Genomic DNA, 22,563 nt, shown 5'->3' on the forward strand with positions numbered 1-22,563 from the left:
CTCGAACTCACAGACCGCGAGATCATGACCTGAGCCGAAGTCGGCCGCTTAACCGACTGAGCCACCCAGGCGCCCCAAGAATGTGCTCGATTATTATTATCATCATTTATCTTTTTCTCTACTGGATTCAGTTTGCAGTTATTCTTTTTTAATTTATGCTAATGAATGAGAGTAGTCTTTATCTTTTCCTATGTTCTTAAGTGGTTTTATTTATTTAGATTATTGAAGTATAATTGATAATGTTAGGTTCAGGTATACAATACAGTGATTTGGTAATTCTGTGCATTACTCAATGCTCACCACAGTAAGTGGAGCCACTATTTGTTACGTGCAATGTTCCCTATGCTATACTTTGAATCTCTGTGGCTTATTTTATAACTGGAAGTTTGGGCCTCTTAATCCACTTTATTTCACCAATCCCCCCACGTGGCTCCCCTCTGGCAACTACCAGTTTTCCATATGTAAGAGTCTGTTTTTTAGTTTGTTCATTTGTTTTTTAGATTTCACGTGTAAGTGAAATTATATGGTTTTGTCTTTCGTTGTCTGACTTACTTCATTTAGCATAACACCCTCTAGGTCCATCCATATTGTTGCACACGGAAAGATCTCATTGTTTTTTATGGCCGAGTGATATTCCTGTGTGTGTGTGTGTGTGTCTGAGGTTGGACTAGCTCAGTGGTTCTCAATCAGGGGTGGTTTTACCCACCAGGGGACAGTTGACAATGTCTGGAGGTGGTTTTGGTTGTTGCAGTGGGCATGTTGGTAGTGCTACTGACATCTGCTGTAGAAGCAGGCGAAGCTGGTGAACATCCTACAACACATAGGACAGCCCTGATAACAAAGAATTATCTGATCCTAAATATCATTCATGAGGACTTTAAAATGTGCGGGTATCAGAGTGATTCTCCAACATAGCCTCTCCATGTATCTTTTGGGTTTCTTTTTAAATATTCTAAAATTCCAGGTTCCATCCCTATTAGATTCTGTTTCAACTTGGCAGAGCCCTAAAATCTGAATTTTTCAACTTGCAGATGAATGTGATGTAGATGGTCCATGAAATTCACCTTGAGAAGTAGTACTGAATAGACCTAGTGAGAGCATTTTATTTTTTATTTTTTTGTATATGTTTATTTTTGAGAGAGAGAGAGAGAGAGAGACAGAGCATGAGTAGTGGGGGAGGGGCAGAGAGAGAGAGGGAGACACAGAATCCAAAGCAGGCTCCAGGCTCTGAGCTGTGCCCACAGAGCTTGACATGGGGCTCGAACCCATCAACCATGAGATCATAACCTGAGCTGAAGTCGGTTGCTTAACCGACAGAGCCACCCAGGCGCCCCCTAGTGAGAGCATTTTAATAAATGCACTTTACCAAGTACATAGAAGGCAAAAAAGGAAAGGAAGTTAGGAGAGCTGCAAACAAACAAGTGCCCAGAGCTCTGAATTCAGGGGCAGGCCGACTTGTCCCTGGCTTGTTCTGGTGGTGGTAACAAGGATTTCTCAAGTTACTTGCCCTTGTGTAGCAGTGGTTTCTTCCCCTTGTTACACGCGTTGCACAGCTGAATGGTTTCTGTCATTACCAAGCACTTTGTGCTCAGCCAGCCACATCTTCAGGGTCACTTCAGTGGTGAGGGTCTGCCATCATTCTGGGCAGGCTGTGAACAAAGCTGAGTGCTATGGATTAAATTTATAGTACTCTTCACCGAATTGATTTATTGCAGTCGTGCTACAGTTAGGGTTAAGAATACCTAGCGGAAATTGCACACCATTTTATTCTCTGTTTGGCACAGTGTTCATTCTGGCTTTCTGACCATCTGTTTCAGCAATGGCATTAACAAATGTCATTTGGACCGAAAATCCATTGGTAGGGATCATCTTTGTATAAAAGGTGTTTTAACTAGTACTTCTGTAGCACTTAAAAATTTCCAGGAACATAGCAAATGATTTAATTTGTACAAAAAACTGATGAGTAGGTGCCATTACTATATTTTTTAGGTGAGGAAATAGAGGCAAAGGGAGAGAAGTAATTTTCCGATGGTCACACAAGCTCATACAAATGGAAACTCAAACCCACACATTTTGTTGGTTCCTGAGCCCATGCTCTCAGCCACTTGACCGAACCAGCTCTCTCATATCTTCTCAAAACTCTGTAATCATAGAATTAATTTTTCAAAAATGCCTTGCTATAGAAGTTCATTGTTTAAAGACTTTTGCTTTTGGGGCACTTGGGTGGCTCAGTTGGTTGAGCATCTGACTCTTGGCTTTGGGTAAGGTCATAATCTCCTGGTTCATGGGTTGTGAGCTCCACGTCAGGCTCTGTGCTGACAGGGCAGAGCCTGCTTGGGATTCTTTATCTTTTTTTTCTCTCTCTCTCTGTCTCTCCCCTGCTCACAGTCACTCTCTCTCTTTTTCTGTCAAAAATAAATAAACCTAAAAAACATAAAGACTTCCTCCGCCTTTGACCGTGCTGCTTTATACATTAGTGCTTTCATTGCTTCTAAAACTTCTTTTTTTTAGTTTCAAAGAAGAATTAGATTTAAGGATTTCAGTGTGAGATGGTGTTCTGTGATGCTTCTGACTGAACTAAATAGGGCAGTGAGTTTACAAAGAAGTGACATTTGATAATAGTGATGCTGATAAGAAAGACAATTAGCACCAGAGGTTATAACCACCTGACTATATCAGCAGGTTGCACATGGCTTGGAAATGTCATATTTTACTTATTTCCTTTTCTTAAGCCAAATAGGTTTTAGATGAAAGTTTCAACCATAGTAATAATTTATCTGGAGGTCACGTATCCACTATCTGTGGACATTTAAAATGTAATAATTGGTAATCTAATAATAAGCAAAAGCCTCTGAACAGGCAAAATAGATGCCACAAAGCCAAAACACTAAATTCACATATTTATTCACTGAAAAGGGCCATAATCAAAGTGTATTTGTCCTTAAGTCAAAATTGTTCTGATTGTTTTGGTAGTTAGGATTTCTAGACCACAGCACATTGGAAGGTGGGAGAAAGGAGGGGAATTATAAGCTGTATAAACAAAAGCAAAATATTTCTAGTCGACAGCTAGAAAATGAACCAAACTCTGTAAGTCAGAAAAATTCAAAGGGTGATGCCCTTGAGCTGTTAAAATAGGCCACCAGACACATTAAGGGCACAAAATAATAATTTAACTTGATTACAGTGAGCCTTGTTATTAACAGTGGGCTAAATTATGTTCAGTATGGGCTGTTTAACAAAGCAAAAGTTTATAATTGACTTAAAAAGATATTAGCCCATTTTTTTTCCCCTGAGAAATTAGATAGAGACCAGCTCCTGATGATAATGAGACTATATCACATCAAAAGTGTTACTTACCTAAAGTGGGAAAGAAGGTTTGACATTAAGAGGAGTAATTGTCTGTCAAGTCCTTTATTGTTTTTAGAAGACCTGGAGACCCCAGACTCTGGAATTGATGGAGCAGACACAAAAGAAACATGTCCAGCTTACTCATTCATTCAGGAATTCACTGCATATGCCTCAACCATCTGCACACAGTAGTGGGATACTCTTAATTATATTTTCCTTAGGATTCCTTTTTTTTTCCTGCCTTCATTTAGCTCCTGTTATCATCTTTGGTGATTTCAGCATCTGTGTTGACAGTTCACCTGGGGTTCCACATAGGACGGCTTGAAAGATCTGTTCCATCCAACACACGACAGTTCCTGGAGGAGGCCCCCATCATATGCAATTGAGTTATGTTATACCCTGTGGGTTATATTGCAGTGATGATTGCAAGGTGCCCGGTGTGCCTGAAATGAATTTGAGGACTTTGTGGTTACCACTTCTTGAAATTAAATTTTTAGTCTGGAGAACCAACTTGGGATTCACAATAATAAAATTCTGGTGGGAGTTGTGTTCTATTTCATGAGCTACTAATGGGGTCTCTGCTCAAAGCTGAGTCCAGGAGGCAATCACAGACTCAGTATAGACAGCTAAGTGACACTGATTATTTGGCCATGTGAGCGGGAAGCTTGTTAGAACAGGAAGTTGTCTTAGCAGCCGCCCCTCAAATTAGCCCATCTGCATTTTAATTTGCTTTGTGAAAATCAGAAAAATTAAAAGTGATTCTTATTTTGCTAATTGCAATTTCAGAGCAGTAGGAGAGTACCTCATTATGCCAGGTTCAGTGTGAAACAGCCATGGTCCCCACTCCGAGGTCACGTTTGTTTGGGGACTACTTACAGAGCGTTGGCCATGTGCAGAGTGTGGTAGGAAGTGGAGGGATAAAGAAGACACCCCCCTGCCCTCACGGAGCCGACTTTGCAATGGGGAAGAGCCAAATGAGAAGGCACGTGCATAGATGGACTGTGGCAGGTGCTCTGAAATACTGTTGGTGGGGGAGAGAGGGTAAAGGGGAGGGAGTCTCAGCACTTCGGTTCCAGCCTCATACCCAAGCGGTGGGTGTGCCAGCCACATGCAGGAGCTAGCAGAAGAGCCTTACAGGCAGAGAGAAGGGTCAGTTCAGAAGCCCTGAAAAGAGGAAAGGCTTGTCACTTTCAAGGACATAAGGCCATTGTGTGTGTCCCAGTGAATGACAGTTGAGGTAGAGATGAAGACAGTGGATGGCTCACGTTGGACCTTGGAGAACAAGACAAGGGGTTTCCAGTTTTTCTCAGAATAAATCCAGAGTCTTGAAGGGTGGTTAGCAGAGAAGAGGGATGATCTTTTATGTCTTGAAAGGATTCCATTTGACTGCTGAGATGTCAACCAGGCTGGAGAGCAGAAGGGAGCAGGGAGGTGAATGAAGAAGCTGTTGACATGGTCAGAGCAGAGGTGGGAGAGCTTGGGCCTGAGTGGGCAGCGAGGGTGCCGTGACATGGGAAGACAGGGTGTGTTTGGAGGTGGCAGCGATAGGAGCTTCTGAGGGACTGATAGAGGGGTGAGGGGAAGGTGGAATCAAGAATGAACTTTGGAGGGGCACCTGGGTGGCTCAGTCAGTTAAGCATCTGACTTGGGCTCAGGTCAGGATCTCACAGTTGGTGGGTTCGAGCCCTGCGTTGGGCTCTGTGCTGTCACCTCAGAGCCTGGAGCCTGCTTCAGATTCTGTTTCCCTCTCTTTCTGCCCCTCCCCCACTCAAGCTCGCTCTCTCTCTCTCTCTCTCAAAAATAAACATTAAAATTTTTTAAAAGAAAAAATAAACCTTGCATAAAGAGGATTAAGAATATACTTATGAAGTGTGCTGAGTAATGTATAGAGTTATGGAATCACTATATTGTCACCTGAAACTAATATAGCACCGTTAATTATGCCCCAATTAAAAAAACTAGTATTAGGTTTGAGGTTTGAACAACTGGGTGAATGGTGTTATTTGCAGTATTGACAAAGACAGTAAGAAATGAAAAGGTTAGTCTTTTGGCCTATTCACATTGAAATGCTTATTAGCCATCTGAGGAGAGAAATACATCTTATTTTTCCTGATTGAAGTCCCCTCTTGGGGAAGGTAGCAGACACGTGGTGGGCTTAGGGTTTAGTAAACATCATTAAAGTACAGAGACCCTGCCTCTGTCTTTTGGTCTCAGATAATGTGAATTCCCATCTTTGCTTATGTCGTTTCACCACAAGAATAAATACACACACACACACACACACACGTGCGTGTGCACACAGACAGGAAAGCCCTTTTGAGACTTAAGAAATTCAAGGGAAGAATTCAATGAGTATTGTCTTGATACGAGTTAAAAATCAACTTCATCATTATTTGGTACTGGGATACTGGATTTATACATTTCACAGCCAAAGAAGAAATTTGGTGTATTTTTTGTGCTGTCATAAATGACATTATAAAGTGTTTTAAGTTATATAATGAAGATGAGCCTTGAGATTCTGAAGGTTCTAGGGCCCTGAGGCACCTTATTAGGAGATGTTGTAGATGTGTTTCCCTTAAGCCCGGTACACGAACTCTGAGGAGTGGCTTCAGTGTTGTTGTCCAGAGTAGGGTTTTTAGTGGAGCTAGTTTCTCAATATTCTCACTCGTAATTATTTTCTCTGTGAGAGCTTTCTAGAATGTGAACTAATAATCTTTTTCTGGAACCTGGAGAAAAATGCCTTTAATTTCTATTGGCCTCACTAACTTCTATTTTCCTGACTTGTTCAAATTCGTGTTCTCCTGAGGACTGGGCGAAAGAGATTGGAGTAAAAAAAAAATTCTTTTTAAATTTAAGACCTAAGAAAACTCAAGCATTACTCTCCCAGATATGGAAGCTTTATAATAAAGGCCAATGTCACTTTATATGGGTGGAAATTGGTGTAAAGGTAGACATACTATGTTTGTATTAGTTTGCTACGGCTGCTGTAACAAAGGACTACTGACCCAGGTAGCTCAAAGAAAGTAAGTTACTTTCTCATGGCTTGCAGGCTGGGGCTTTGAGATCAAAATGTCACCAAGGTTGGTTTCTAATGAGGTCTCTCTCCTTGGCTTATAGATGACTGTCTTCATCCAGTGCCTTCACCTGACTTCTCTGTGCTTGTCTGTGTCCTGATCTCCTCTTCTTACAAGGAGACTAGTCATATTAAATTGAGGGCCAACCTAATGACCCCATATTTGACCTCAGTAACCCCTTTAAAGGTTCTTTCTCATAGTGACATTCTGAGGTACTGGGGGTCAAGACTTAAACATGAATTTGGCGGGAACACAATTAAGCTCATCAAAGTATTTCAATCATATTAACCCCCCCCCCCCAAAACTCTAATGTGGAAGCTTCCAGCCTTTCTTTTAGTATCTTAATGTTGTTAACCACTGTTGACTCCCCTCCATCACACCCACCCCCTGTACTGGTGCATAGGTCTTGTGGTACATCCCCATGCCTCCTGTCCTGCCCTCCCTCTGATCTCCCACACAGCATCAGAGAGATCGGATCCCCAATCTCAATGTTCCTTTACTATTTGACATCCTTTAGTGGTGTCCCATTTTCTAGGAGATAAGATTTAAATTCTGTGGGATGGTCTTTTGTGTTCTAATCCCCACTGTTCTCTATTCCTCCCAGATTTGCTTCCTAAGTGCCAATCATGAAGTGTTGATGCTTTTCAAAGATGCCTGGTTCCACATAGACTTCTTTGCCAGGAGCGCCCTTCCCTGTCTAACTCACTTTGGAGATGGCAAGTTGTGCGGTGCCTTTGTGACTCTGCTTTGCTGCCTCCTGCTCTGAGAAAGCTTTTCTGCTCTGTCTCCAACAAATGGAGTCGATCACACTCTTTAATCCACCTTATTTTACTTCTCACCCTGTACCATGTTCTTTACTTTTGTCTCTGTGACTAGAATGAGAGAAACGAGGTCAAGAATGGTGTTTTTTAACTTTGTACTCTGGTGTTTAGCCTAGCATGTAGTGAGTGCTCAATAAATAAGGAGATGAAGGATACATAGATGTTAATATTAGCTTGCAAACAACTTACATATTTCACATAGCATCAGTATAGGTAATCTGTTCATTGCTTGGAACTAGATACTGTTTTAAATTCCCATATTCTTACTAGCTTCACACAGAGAACCCCCTGAGTTCATCCAACCAGTAGCCACTAGGGTGACTAGGTGATGATAACAGGGTACAAATGATCAGTAGTCTTCAGAACTGGAACTGAATATCCTGTTAATTGTAGGTCAGATGCACTATCATTGCCTGCAAGGACTTCCCTCTCCATCCCATGCCCATTTACAAGGGGCTTTCTTCAGAGCAATATTGGGCTCTTGGACTCCTTAAGACGTCAAGGTTATATTTTGTGAGGCTTTCTGATCAATGCAGACAATCAAAAGTAAAGCTGCATTGTCCAATATGGTAGTTACTGGCCGTATGTAGGTATTTAAATTTAAATGAACTAAAATAAAATTAAGTCAGTTCCTCAGGCTAACCACATTTCAAGTACTCAGTAGCCACACATGTCTCCTGGTTGCTGTATTGAACACAGATTTTAGAACACTACCATCATCACAGAAAGTTCTTTTGTTCAACATGGCTCTAAAGCTCAGATCACAACTTTCTGTTGTTATTTACTTCAGTAGATAATAATCATAATAAGTACTGTTTCGTATGCACTCACCATGAGTTATACTCTCTATAAAATCTCACTTTGAGTATGTGGAAGCAAAGGCTCAGTGAATTAAGTTACTTGCTCAAGATCCCCAAATTAAAAAGTATCAAAGGTAAGGTAATTATGCAAATACGTTTTATTTCGTTTTATTTTTTTTTAGAGAAATTACTGACTTAATTGATGAAAATTGTCCTGCATTATAGTTTCAACTTGGATATCTTTGACAGAGGAATTAAATAGGACAGAGCTAATCCTGTGAAGAGGTTGTATCTCCTCCTAAGCTGGTTTCAGGTTCCTGCCTCCCATCTACTCTTGGTTCCCATTGCCTGGAGGTGGCTGAATCTTCCACGGAGGGACTCTCTGACTGTGGGCACCGCCTCTCAGGGAAGCAGAATTCTTCCCAGCTGCTAACCACAGGAGAAAGTGGAGCCAGTTTTCTATCCTGACATTTCTTTTAGAAGGAAAGGTTTGAATTTTAGCATTGCCTTTTGCCCCTCCTCCTTTTCCTTACCCAAGTCGTGTTTAATTGGGACTAAGAATAGATAAGACTCAACAGCAGACCCTTCCCTCTAGGCAACCCGGTGCACCATTGAAAAGATGCACCGGTTGAGCACGAAAAGAACCTTGAAAGACTTAAGGAGGCCAATCTTTTATTCATGTTTCTAGGTGAGTTATAAAACATCCTGACCAGGGGAGACTATTGTAGACTTTCTAGAGGAAGAGATGAATATTTTTGAAGAAGGGAACAAAGAAGGAACATTGCAAGTGAGATTTGAAAGTGGCTGAACAGTGATGAAATAAGGAATTTACATAAAATTCTGGTCACGGATAAGTATTTCCACAATGATAAAGTAATGAGGGATCTTTTGCCGAGAGAGCAAAGGTGAGGTTTATCTAGAAATCAAAACACAAATTTTTTTGTGTGTTCTTACTGCCCCAGTGTAGTTAGACTTTTAAAGTAAAGCAGAGAAGAGAGTAAGGGAGCCAAGGTCTTGAAGAAGCTGATTCTGGGCCTCATTAGTTGACAGAGGTGATGACACTTTTGTGACAGACCGGAGCCTGAGGACAAAGGGCTTTATCTTGGTTGCCCATTCCAGTTGATTGTAGGTGGCTGCCTGGAGTGTGAGGAGAGAAACACAAGGATGGATGATCCACACTTCCCACAGGTCCAGAAAGGGAAGTGGTGGGGGCACCTGGGTGGCTCAGTCACATCACATCCAACTCTTGATTTTGGGTCAGGTGATGATCTCACGGTTTTTGAGTTCGCGTCCCGCACATTGGGCTCCATGCTGCCAGTGCAGAGCCTGCTTGGGATTCTCTCTCTTTCTCTCTTTCTCTCTTTCTCTGTCTCTCTCTCTCTCTCTCTCTCTCTCTCTCTCTCTCTGAAATAAACTTTTAAAAAAGGGGGAAGGAGGTGATAGTGGTACAAATGTCAGATATTTGTGACTCTAGGGCCTGACATGAATGTCCTGAGGCATTTCAGTGCTCAGAACTTGTGATTCAGAGTAATGAGTTACCTGTTGATGTGTAATAAAGTACCCCAAACTTAGTGGTTTCAAACATCGGTTATGATCTCCCAATTTCTGTGGGTCAAGAATCTGGATGCAGCCTAGCGGAGTTTGCTGGTTCAGGGTCTCTCTCAAGCTGAGTCTAGGTGTCATCAGGGGCTGTAGTCATTTCAGTGTTGGACTGAAGGAGGATCACTTCCAAGGTGACTGACCTGGCTGTTAGCAGTGACTGGCCCTTGTGAACTGTTGGCAACAGATAGCGGTTCCTGACCACATGGATCTCTCTATATGGGGCAGCTGGTGTCCACCAGAAAGAGCAAGGGAGGATGCATAACATGGAAGCTCCGGTCTCTTTGTGACCTAATCTTGGAAGTGACATCACACTGGGTTTTGCTGTATTCTTTTTGTCAGAATGAGGCCACTAGGTCTCGCCATGTTCAGGGGGCAGGCAGGGATTATACAGGGGTGTGAATCACTGGAGGCCATTGGAGAGGTTGTCTGTAGCATAACATACCATGAGTGGGGGAAGGTTATTGAACACATGACAGAAATACATTTGTTTTCTTGGTAACCTATTTCAAATGTAGCAGTGCCATGTGTTGTAAAAATAACTCCCATGCCCTAATGAAACCTGGAAGAATCTCGACAGTTTCCTGAGGTTTAATCAGATTGCTTTTTGTGATAACACTGGAAGCATGGACGTTTTGACTGTGTGTGTAGGAGTAGATCCGTAACTCCAGAGCTCAAATCTTCGTTCCAAAGACTGGCTGTTCCTGCTGGAGTGAAGGGAAGGTATTCAGCCAGAGGGAAGCATCAAGACAAATTCTGGGAGGAGAGTGACAAAAGGGAGTTGAGGAAATGGAACAGGTTCTGAATGAGGTGGGAGAACATCCAGAAGTATGTTTAAAACTATTTTGAATTTTTGCTTGGGGCAGTTCTACCCGTCCCTCCTAGGGAGCAAATTATCCACAAATTAGTCATTTCCTTCCTCTCAATCCATATTCCACTGCCCTTATTGTGACTGAAGCATGGAGACCCAGAAAGAAGATAAGGCTGCAGCTCTGAGCTAGTTCTGTGGACATCTTAGCAGGAACACTCTTCAAAGGGAAGAATTCCAGGGGCATCACTTGCCGTGCCCCCACCCAAGCAGAGGCTAGTGAGTTCAGGTGTCTGATCATGAATCTGAGATTCTGAGACGCCCTTCTGCACAAAGAGCACGTCCTGGGAAATAATTAGTTCTTGAGTCCATTGGCTGTACTTGATTTGGGAAAACAAGAGCCTGATTGCGAGTTTATAACGCATAATTGATTCCTAAGGCTAGATCAGAGGCAGAGAGGGGAGGGACTGGATGCCACCAAGCCCCAAGTCACGTTTGCTGTGGCTGTGCAGGCAGCAAAAACACTCCATCTCCTGCCCTCGTCTCAGGCTGCCCCATGTCAAATGTTTCTGGGGATCAGTGTACAGAGCCCGGGGTGCTGAGACAGAACCGTGGGGAGCAGGGTGGCATTGTCTACTAGTGGACAGAGCTCTCGTCCTCCCTAGTCTTTGTTTGAATACAGCATCCACTTACGGACTACATGTGTAGTCTTTATTCAGACTGCTGAGCCTACAGGATCCTTATCTCTGCAGAAGCACTCAGTCCAGGCTCCCTGATTGTCCTGCCAAGCAGAAATTTGGGTCATGCCCAGTTCACATGCACGTGTAGATGGCAGGAAGGAAAAGGATTCCAGAACGCATGCTCTGAACCACAGGAAACAGCAGTACTCAGCATCTCCTACTCCAGTCCTTCTTACTGCCCCAAGATAGAAGGCCTACTTAGTGACTCTCCAGCTTACAGCCTCCAGTACCTATTCCCATCCCCTCTGCAGTGGTCTCCAAAACAAGCAGAAATAAGATGCCCTGTGGCTCTTATTGGAGACACATGGAGGTGGCTGAAAGTAAAGATGAGGTGACTTTTCCCCTCCATCCATTCCAGCAGAACCTAATTCTCATTTCGTCTCCACCACTGTGTGACTTTGGATAAATGGCGTATGCTTTGAGCCTTCTTGGTTTCTCATCTGTAATATGCATATGAGTTTATTGTCAGTATTGAATGACTTAGTATTTATAAAGTGCCTGACATAGAACTGGTACATATTAGACACTCAGTAAATAGGGCTTCATTTTTTTTTTTGCCCCAGCAGATAGCAATGGCCATCAGTCATTACCTGTATTTAGTCTTGCACCCTATCCTCCTCTTGCTTCCTCCCCACCCTCATATACCAGCCCATTTGCCTGGTAGAGGCTTTAATATATAAACTGAATGGAGAGAGTGCCCACTGGCCGCATAGCTCTGTTGGAAGTTGTCAGGATTGTCAGAAAAGAGGAGCCCACGTTAAAAAAAAAAAAAAAAGAAAAAAAAACACTGGAGAAAAATGCACTGCACGTCAGATTTGTTGAGGTGAACAAGCAGGTTATGTTAACTGCAGGATTATTAATGCATCTGCGGCATCTGCAGGGGCCTGCCAGCTTTTGAATGGAAGCGTTGAGAAGATCTAGAAGCCAGAGGTCAAGTGTGGAGAGGAACTGGAGGTGACACAGCAAGCATGATAGGGCCGGGAAAACTGGGAGATTAAAAAACAAAGGCCAAGATTTGGGATCATCAGTATTTGTTATGATTGTACTGTTTCACAGTTCATAGAATGCATGTACATGCACGATTGTGTTACTTCCAATAGCAGTCTCTGACTTGGACATTATTAACTTCGTTTTGTAAATAAGGTCCATAAAAGGAAGGATTTACCCAAAGCTGTGCAGCCAGTGAGGAATCTAATTAGTACTCATTGGGGACTTTGGAATTTGCTTTTGGTTCCTCTTCTGTTAAATAGCCACCACAGACTTAGGCTGTCCAGGGTGCTCAATGTCTGGTGGAAGGACAGGAAAGGACCTCTACTCCAGCAACCAACTAGAACTTGAGAGATGGGCAGAAGTTGGGGTCCTAGCTCATATTTATTTGCCCATTTCCCAGTACTAGAACTGGTTTCAAAGAATGGGAAAGATCCAGCCTTTAGGTGGAGTAAATAGGCAGGCTTGTTTGTGGGGTATGGGTCGGGGCAGAAGGTAAATGGAACAGTTTGTGTCTTTTCATTTGGGTCAGTCTTCGTGATCACCCAGCATGTTGACCATCTATTAAAGGACAGAAACAAGACATTTTCCTTTAACTTAAACCTTCCAAAAGTAGGGCTGATAGAATGGGTTTGGGTTAGTAACCTGTTGGAATTTTATATTGTTTAGGTTTAAAGGAGCATCTCATTTGTCACAAAAGCAACTAACATCACCCCCCTCCCCCCATTGAATCGGCTCAAGTTCTCTTTATAAATCATAGCTGTAACTTTGGAGACATCAATGAAATATATGTGAAGATCAAACAATTCTATTGTTACAAGGAAACATAAGGAAGTGAATGCTGATTATTCTTAAAGGGCTTCTTAAATAATAGTATTTTGTTAATATTATAGTTATCTAGTGAATGTTATGTGCAACTATGGTTTCAGGGATTTTATATTTACTAACTCATTTAACCTCAAACAATGCATAAAAAAATTATTACTGTTCCCATTTCACAAGCAAAAAAAAAAAAAAAATTGAGGCAAGAAGTTAATAAAGCTTGTCAAAGACTACATAGCTAGATGCAGAGACAAGATTCCAACCCAGCCCATCTGATTTCAGAAACTGGTACTCTTCACCACTCTTCTGGAATGGATTTATATGAAAATTGAAATAGTGAAATCAATCAATGCACAAGACAGACTTAAAAAAAATCTTAATGCTTTAACCATAATTACATAAAAACCTCCAGCAATGGGTTAGTGCCAATAGAGGTTTTAGCTTTCCAAATGTGTAACTTGTAAGATAAAATCTCCATTGTAGCAAAGCCAACAGCACTCTATCTTCTCGCCCCTCTTCGAAGACTCCAGTGAGGTTGGCTGCTATTGAACCAACATTCTTAGGGGCTGCGACTTGAATTGTGGGTTATAGCTTCAAAAGAGAATATACTGAAGCAACAAGTTGTATTTCTAAGCTCTACATAAACTAAAATCTTTATTAGAATATCCATTTGTCAACTCAGATTGAGGCCTAAGAAGGTTAAGTGTCCCCTTAAAGCAAGATTTACAGAAAAACAAACTTAACTATGATTTATATAGCTTTTAGGCATTCTTTATCCATTTATGTCTGATCCTTGCCCAGATGCAGCTGATTCCATAAGATTTTTCCAGCTTTGCTAGTGGTTACCTTTAGCTATTTGGGGACTTTTATATATTGCTCCTCTAGAGCAATCTCCCCATGAAAATTCTGGCATGGCATGTGGTAGAAAGAGACAACATCTGCTTCCATAATTGCCTGGGTGAGAAAGTTCTCCATAGCTATTGCTTGTCCATAAAACAAAAGTCTAAAGTGGGACACAGGACACCTCTGTAGGTTTTATGCAAAAAGGGCCAAGTGGTATAGTATAAAGAGTAGCAATTTAGCTTCCCTAAAAATAAATATCTTATGCAGATATTGACTAAGCTGTCATACCACAAATGCCATTGTACTTGGAAAACGAGCAGGTGCTGTTGCATTGTCTTTGTGTTCTGCAATAGTGAACACACGGGTTTCAGTTCATGACCTTTTTAATCAGAAAAAAAGAAATGTTGTCTCTAAAGGAAGTATCAGCCTCAGAGGAGCAAACATATGGTGAACCCAGACTACACAACAAATGGTTAACCCTTTGACTCAGTCGGAGAAGAACAGTGAGTCAGACACAGACTTCCATTTTCACCTGGTCCTTTCTGAGGATCCACACTTAAATGACTGGCTCATTTTGAAATGGGAGTGGCTGGGTTCATGTCAGGCTGAGACTTGGTGGTGGGGGGGGGGGTGGGTGGCACGGAGAGGAGAGTGGAATTAACCCTGAAAATTGGCAAATGCTCAAAATCTGAACAGGCCTAGTGAGAATTGGACTGGAGGCCAGAGAACATCCCCCTTGGTCTATTCCCTCAGTTCTTTCTGAGGTTGAAAGTTCAGCTGGCAAAGAACTAAGAAGATACTGGAGTACTGGAAAACATGGCTCCCAACATCAAGGAGCTTCCAGTCAAGAGAAGACTTGAAGGCTAAGAAACAGGAGTTACGTGGTTGCTGAGAACTCTAAAATCAAATTATCCAGAGAAGGTTATTGAGGCACTTGCTGGTAAGACTTTGTTTAAGCCAGCCTGTTACTTCTTTACTTGTAAAGTTGGCCTTTTTTTCCCACCTGCTTTCCCATCCGTTGTCCTGGCATAACAAATAAAAACTAGGAAGTGGTGACTATACTTGTATAACACACCGAGTTTAACTTAAAATCCTGGGCCAGCTAAGCTCAGCCATCCACTGATAAGGCATTTCCTGGGTACCCCCTAGGTGCAATGTTTTGCTCTAGGCACACAGATGGATCGGACATAGTCTCCATCTTCAGGAATCTTATAACCAGCAAAGGGAGGCAGACAAAACTACAATTGGGGTACAGGCTAGTAAGTGTAGTGCCAGAGGCATGCAGGGAGTACTATGGAAGCATAGTGGGATAAGGGAGAGCTTTCCAGAGGAGATGACATGTGTGATGTCTTAGAAAATGAGGAGTGTGATAGAGAAAGGCACTCTAGGCCAACTAAAGGCTCAGACGTCAGTGTAAAACATGGTCCATGAGCAGGTAGCTCCAGGCGGCTGAAGTTTAGTGTTTGGGTGAAGGTTGGTGAGGGAAGGTAGGGACCAAGACTATAGAGAAGAGGGCAGATGGGGGGGGGGGGTGGGCCTTGAACTCCACAGAATCTGAAAGTTCTGGAGAGACCACTGGAGAGCTTTAAGGAACGGAGTGAACTGCTCAGAGCTCTTCTGGGGATGTCACTCTGAAAGCATGGAGGGTTAATGGAGAAGAGTGGCACAGAAGTCCAAGTGTGCTAAGCTACTATAGTAATCCTAGGGGTATGAACTGAGGCAAGAGCAGTGGAAATAGGAGGGAAGAAAAGAAAATTCTGAGTGGATATAGAAGGGAGAGGAACTGTGGATGGCTTCAAGGCTTCTGCCAGTGGGTGTGTGGGTGAATAATGGCACCTGTCCCCCATGCAGGGAATGCAGAAGGAATAAGTCTGAGAAAGGAGAAATAGCAAGATGAGTTTTAGATAGATTGCAGTGTGTCAGGGACATCCAAACAGAGGTGATGACCAGCAGCCGTCATTTTAACATAGGGGACTGGTCTCAGGAAAGACTGAGGAGTCACCAGTGAAAGAGGTATGGGTTGAAACCGATGAGTTGGATACAGTCACTTGGTGAATACTCTGAGCAGAGCAGAGGCCTGAGGACAGAGTCTGAGGACTGCCAACTCACAAGTCTTATGGGGGGGCTGAATGACAGGTGAGAAGATTGGACATCAGCTGGGAGTGTGATGCCTTAGAAGCCCAAAGAGAAGATTGTTACCAGAAAAATGAAGAGATTCGTGATATCCATTACCACACAAAGAGGTCAAGAAAGACAAGGTCGGAACATATTCCCTAGATATGACAAATTGGAGGTTGCTGGTGACCTAAAGTGAAAGCAGTTGGCTGCAGGAGCAGAGATAATATCGTGCATCATTGATCAAATGGATGAACCCTTGTCACATTGTCACAGGGACAGACCCCGAGAATCCTGGGTATTGGTTCTAGAGAAAAGTAATAGGCAAAGCTATTTACCTTGTTAAAGAGCAGCAGAAATACTTTACTGCCTGTTTATTTGCACATAATGCCATGCTAAACAGTAGAAGGAGAATTAAACACAGTTTATGCATTCATGGAGCTCAAGCTCTTTAGTGCACAAGTATCAAGACTCTCACATTGGGTAAATTGACCAAAAATAATCTTTTTTTAAATGGCTATTTCCATAGAGCGTGTTCTTACAGAATTCTAATCACAAGATGCTTTCAACATCCCAGAGAAGATAGTTCTGTATTCTGTTTGTAAAGAAGCTATAATCCAATCTTGATAATTTATGGTGGTGGTTAACCCTTGGTTTTCTTAAGTTCTTTCTCATAGCTCATTTCAATTTCTGCTATATTTTTAGGGCTAGCCTGTCTCATTCCGACTTCAGTGGATAACAGATGGTTGCCATCTTCCATATATCAGCCCTTCTCATATTTGCAGATGAATAATAAATTTCCTTTATGCTCAGAACTCCCCAGGCTACTTAGCTCTGATAAGGCCTAAAGAATTGATCTTGCAGAATACAAGAGGATTTCCTCATTAGTGGACAGACTGTTGATAAGCAGAGCAGGCAAGCACATGACAGAGGAGGTTTTTAATGAGAAAGAGAAGTGTGGAAAATACTAGTACATCATTTAGTTGGCTTTTATGGTATTTTTTGGTGCTTTCCATGTGAATTTCTGCCCTGATAAGGAGAGGGGTTTGAACTTCTGTCTTGATGTGTGCATGGATGAATTCCCAAGAGGTTTGGATTCAGTCACTCCCAAAGTGCTTTTCCCCCAAACTTTTTGTGATTCCATGTAGACCATTTTTCCTTCCCTTATCTTGGTTCAGAGGTGTATTTTGCACAGGAGAACCTGATAATGGCAATGCAGGAAGAGTGAGGTCATGAACCCTTGCTTTTGATTTTGCTGGTGGAGATGGATAGTGCTTTTGGTTATTGCTAGTGTGATCTGCTCTGTATGGTTTTAGTGAAGGCTGACTCAGAAATCATCAAAGCCACAATTAGGTGCAACTGTGGGATAAAATACAGGCCTTTCTGTATCATCGATCTGCTTTATACAAAAGGAACAGATACTGATGTTTAACTCTAAATTGACTCAGGTTACAACCTAAAGTTGTAAAAGGTAAGGCTCTTAATCCCCGAAGCCATAAATGTTACATAGTGACTCAAATTTTGCTCGTGTTCAACACCTGGGTGACTACCTATAGATTAGCATGATTTCAAATTTGTATTTGGAATACGTTTACTTGTAAGTCACATGAGTTATTTAACATTGTGGGATACCAACCATACCCATTCCCCACATTTTGGAAAGAAGACTACAGTTGCTTTCCCTGTTTCCAGCTAGAACATCTGTGCCAAGGATAAAGTCAGATTGAAACATAAGAACTTTGGGGCATTGTTTAGGGGTTCTGACTCCTCCCATTGAGAAGGAAATGTACTATTATAGAGATGGAAAGACTTTGATTTCCCACCACGATCTGCCTCTCCACAGCTATGAAAAGGTCCCTTGTACATTTTGAGACCTCTTTGTCTTGGCTGTGAAGCACTTCATGGAACATGAAAAGTGTTTCTCATTCAAAATAGCTTTACATGCTGTTCTTTGAAGTTACCAGAAAGTCATTGTCAGAAAACCTTGTCATGAAAAGGTTTGGGAGTGGGCTGGAGAAAGGAAAGGAAGGACCCACAAGTACTCTAACATAGATAGTGCTGGGTACATAGAGAACACTCAGTAACTTACTACTTGGCTAGTTTTGCGTTTTAAGATCAGATTCCCTAATTTTAGAGAAGTCTGTAAGATACTAGTTTTTCTGGGTGATTGATTTATAGCTGATAGATTGTCTTCTTAGTCCCTGTGTTCAAATCCCACAAGGCAATACTATAAAGGCCTAGAGAAAAAAAAAAGAAAAGAAAAAAGAATTGTGCCATGTTCTAGAGGAGCACACCTAGTGAGGGACCCACAGATGGCAGCCTTTGGTGATTGGAGGGTCTTGGATCAGCAGTGACTTAGTCTTTGGATCCTTGATTAAAAGAAAACGAGAACCACAACAATTGATCGTTCCCCACTTACTTACCCTCTGTTATATCTAAAACTCCATTCTTTTCTCTTGTGATTCCAGACCTGTATCAGAGTGTGTGTCAGCCTCCTCTGGCCCCCCAGCTATCCCCTCTGCCTGGAGTCTGTGGAGGTCTCCATCTTCACTGTGCATCAGTCACCCAGAGAGACCTTCCATACCTGCACCCAGCACCCTTCCCTAGAGATTCCCATCATTTGGACTAGAGTAGGACTCAGGAATCAGTATATTTTATAAGTACTTCATATGATTCTTGTGTCATATATGGTTGAGCCCCACTGCTTTACAGCAGAGTTAGATTTGTTTTTTTTCCTATAGACTCCTCAAAATGAGAGATACCCAGGAAAAAATGGTAAATAAAAATGAGTTGTTTCCTCCTTTCTTTCTCACCAAGCCCAGCAGAACTTTGTGTCTTGGATATCTGGGGCTTCCTTTTGCCCTGAAGTGATCTAACACTTATTTCCCAAGTCTCTTGAAGGTGAAAATCTGGGTGGTCCTAGTTGGGGATGGTCCCTGAGGGTTGGACAGGATGAGGCTAAGAGACCAAACCTAGAGAAGTCTTATTTCAGAGGCAGCAGGGAAGGGCATTGTAGGGGGCTTCGTAGGTAGCAGAGATCTGCAACCCTGTCCATATACTTGTACCCAGGAGATGGTAGGATGATGAACGTCAAGATGCTGGACCTGAAACACCAAGATCTTGGGGACCACAGTCTCTGTGGGTAAGAAGGGTAAAAAGTAGAAGATATCTGCCATCAAATGGACCACACATGCTTGGATAATGAGCATATTAATAGCCATCTTGATGGGCTTGAAGACCAGCTGCTTTACTCCAAACTTTATGGACTATATAAATCTCCTTAGATTATTACACAGACCTGAGAAGGGGAAAACTTTCCTAGCTGTGACTGAGTTTGAAATGATTGTATATAGGGATTCAGAACCATTACTATATTTAGAAAAAAAGCCAATATGGAATTTTTTTCATCTAAGGGATATGGAATAAATTTTAGTCTCTCTAACAATAGGAATCAAGCAATCAGGCTCAAATAGATTGACCCCATCTCCTATGCTTTTAATTTTATTGGGTTTTCATTAGATTTTTTTTAATTTTTTTTAACGTTTATTTATTTTTGAGACAGAGAGAGACAGAGCATGAACAGGGGAAGGTCGGAGAGAGAGGGAGACACAGAATCTGAAACAGGCTCCAGGCTCTGAGCTGTCAGCGCAGATCCCAACGCGGGGCTCGAACTCATGTACCGCGAGATCATGACCTGAGCCGAAGTCGGACGCCCAACCGACTGAGCCACCCAGGCACCCCTGGATTTTGGTTTGGCAAAGAACTCCGAGGGATTTTGCTGCAGGAGGGCATTGCATTTTATAGGCCTGTTCATAGAATGAGGGGGTTCTAGGATTTTTAGGACGGGGCTTAGGGGCAGCAGTGTGGTAGTGCAAGGAGGTGGGGGTAGTTAGTACCTGGTGGACAGAGAGAGTGGTCCTGGGGCTTGAAGTTGTATTTTCACTTGACAGAAGATCAAGAAACAGATGGTATTTTATTTAAGAAAGAGGCAACTACCCTTCAATTAAAGCCTTCCAGCTGTAACACCTACCCCTTTCCAGCCCCAATAAGGTGAGAAATTGAAAAAGCAGCACCGGTCAGCAGGAGTGGTGTCACCTATGAAGGTACTGAAATGCTTTCTTCACAAAGGAGCCTTGATACAGTGGGGGAAAACTTGGGTTTTGGAGACCTACAGAACTGGATTTAAATCCTCACTTAACTAGCTTTGATGCATTTTTGTATTCCCAGGACCTGGCAGTGCATGACATATAATAGACCAAAACAATGAATACTTAATAAATGAATGAATAATGGATGCCCAAAAGAAATAACTGTCTGGCTCTGGGCAGTTTCTTAACCTGTGTGCCTGCGCTTAAGTGTCATCACCTGTAGAATGGGTATACTGAGAGGTAGAGGAGATTTTTGAGGATTGTATGAACTACAAAGTATATAAACCAGTGCCTGGCAGAGCTTCCTTATATTTAAGTTGTCTTCTAGCCACACACCTTCCCTAGTGCTATAGTTTCACAGATTTGTGATAGGAAGAGCGTTGCTGAATTGAAATCCTGAAGTGTGGGAAATGGTTGCACACGGTAGCCAAATTTCACCTCAGATTTGACTCTGAGCAATAAAGGCTGAACCCTGCCACCAGGGGATGTGTCAAGGAGAATTCCCATTTCGAGAAACAGGCTTTGCTTGGCTTTCACAGGTCCTCTGTCTCTTCGTGAAGTGAGTCTTAGGATCCCAAACAGTGTCTGGTTTTTGTTTTTGTTTTTAATTGAAGTATAATTAACATGCAGTGTTATATTAGTTTCAGGTGTACAACATGATTCAACACTTCTATTCATGACTCCATGCTTGCCATATTATAATATTATTGGCTATATTCTCTATGCTATACTTTTCATCTTCATGACTTAGGTGCTCTGGGGATTCGTACCTCTTAATCCCCTTTATTTCACTCATCCTCCCATCCACTTGCCCTCTGACAACCACCAATTTGTTCTCTGTATTTAAGTCTGGTTTTTGCTGGTTTCTTTGTGTGTTTTAGATTGTACATACAAGTGAAACCGTATGGTATTTGTCTTTCTCTGACTTATTTCACTTAGGACAATACCTTCTAGGTCCACCCATGTTCTTGTAAATGGCAAGATTTCATTATTTTTTATGGCTGCATAATATTCCATTGTGTCGATACACCACATCTTCTTTATTCATCTATCGATGGACATTTGGGCCTCTTCCATATCTTGGCTGTTGTAAATAATGCCGCAATAAATATAGGGGTGCATATATCTTTTTGAATCAGTGCTTTTGTTTTCTTTGGGTAAATACCCAGTAGTGGAATTCCTGGATCATAGGGTATTTCTGTTTTTAAATTTTTGAGGAGCCTCCATATTGTTTTCTAGTGACTGTACCAATTTACATTCCCATCAACAGTGCATGGGGGTTCCTTTTTTCTCCACATCCTCACCAGCACTTACCTTTACTTGTTGATTCTAGCCATTCTGAGAGGTATGAGGTAATACCTCATTGTGGTTTCAATTTTCACTTCCCTGCCGATAAGTGATGTTGAGCATCTTTTCATGTGTCTGTTGGCCATCTGTATGTCTTTGGAAAACTGTCTGTTCAGGTTATCTATTCATTTTTAATTGGATTATTTGATTTTTGATGTTGAGTTGTAGAAGTTCTTTATATATTTTGGATATTAACGTTTTAACAGGTGTATCATTTGCAAATATCTTCTCCCAGTCGATAGACTGCCTTTTTGTTTTGTTGATGGTTTCTTTTACTGTGCAAAAGCTTTTGATTTTGATGTAGTCCCAATAGGAATTTTTGCTTTTGTTTCCCTTGCCTGAGGAGACCTATCTAGAAAAATGTTGCTAAGACTGATGTCAAACTATTGCCTATGTTTTCTGCTACCAGTTTTAAGTTTCAGATCTCACATTTAGGTCTTTAATCCACTTTAATCCACTTTGAGTTTATTTTTGTATATGACATCAGAAAATGGTCCAGTTTCATTCTTTTGCATGTAGCTGTCCAGTTTTCCCAGCATTGTTTATAGAAAAGACTGTCTTTTCCCCATTGTGTATTCTTGCCTTCTTTTGACATAAATTAATTGACCGTATAAGTGTAGGTATCTTTCTGACAGTGTCTGGTTTTGATTCCTGACTGTTGGGTACTCTTGGTCTACAGCTTTTTACTCAGATTTGACCCAATGTTTTGATCCACTATTTGTCCTAAACTTCATTATTTTAACTTGACGCATTTGTGACATGTTTTCCCCATATGGTAGGTATTAAGTATACAACACAAACAAGATGGAGATGAGAAGGATGTAATTCTTGGCTTCAAAACAGAAAATTTGTGTTAAGGGGATTTAGATCAGAAATCCAAGTGTTACAGTGCAGAGAAGCAACTGATAGTTTCTGATAGAAACATACACTAATCATGGGACAGAAAAAATATCAGGGAGGAAAGAGAAATAGCTCAAACATCCCTGAGTTCTTGTCTCTGTCTCACTCAGATTCTTCTGGTCCTGGATTATATCATGTCTGCAAACCACCGCCACTGAAAACCCATTTGAGTCAATGTATATTACAGGATAGTCATCCACTTAGGATGGGA

The 22,563-nt window shown here is 41.8% G+C and overlaps 1 protein-coding gene and 1 long non-coding RNA gene across 2 annotated transcripts in view; one reads left to right on the forward strand and one right to left on the reverse strand.

The window, feature by feature from the left end:
• RYR3 (ryanodine receptor 3) overlaps window positions 1-22,563 on the forward strand; it is a 524,192-nt gene that overhangs the window by 131,796 nt on the left and 369,833 nt on the right. The gene's annotated exons all lie outside the window — the stretch shown is intronic.
• Window positions 8,699-9,914, reverse strand: LOC122239516. The gene is made up of 2 exons (XR_006218704.1): window positions 9,583-9,914; window positions 8,699-9,180 (listed from the first exon to the last, which is right to left on the reverse strand). It is a non-coding gene; the product is annotated as an uncharacterized LOC122239516 (long non-coding RNA).

Source organism: Panthera tigris, chromosome B3 (genome assembly GCF_018350195.1).
Source record: "Panthera tigris isolate Pti1 chromosome B3, P.tigris_Pti1_mat1.1, whole genome shotgun sequence".
Classification (NCBI taxonomy): Eukaryota; Metazoa; Chordata; class Mammalia; order Carnivora; family Felidae; genus Panthera; species Panthera tigris.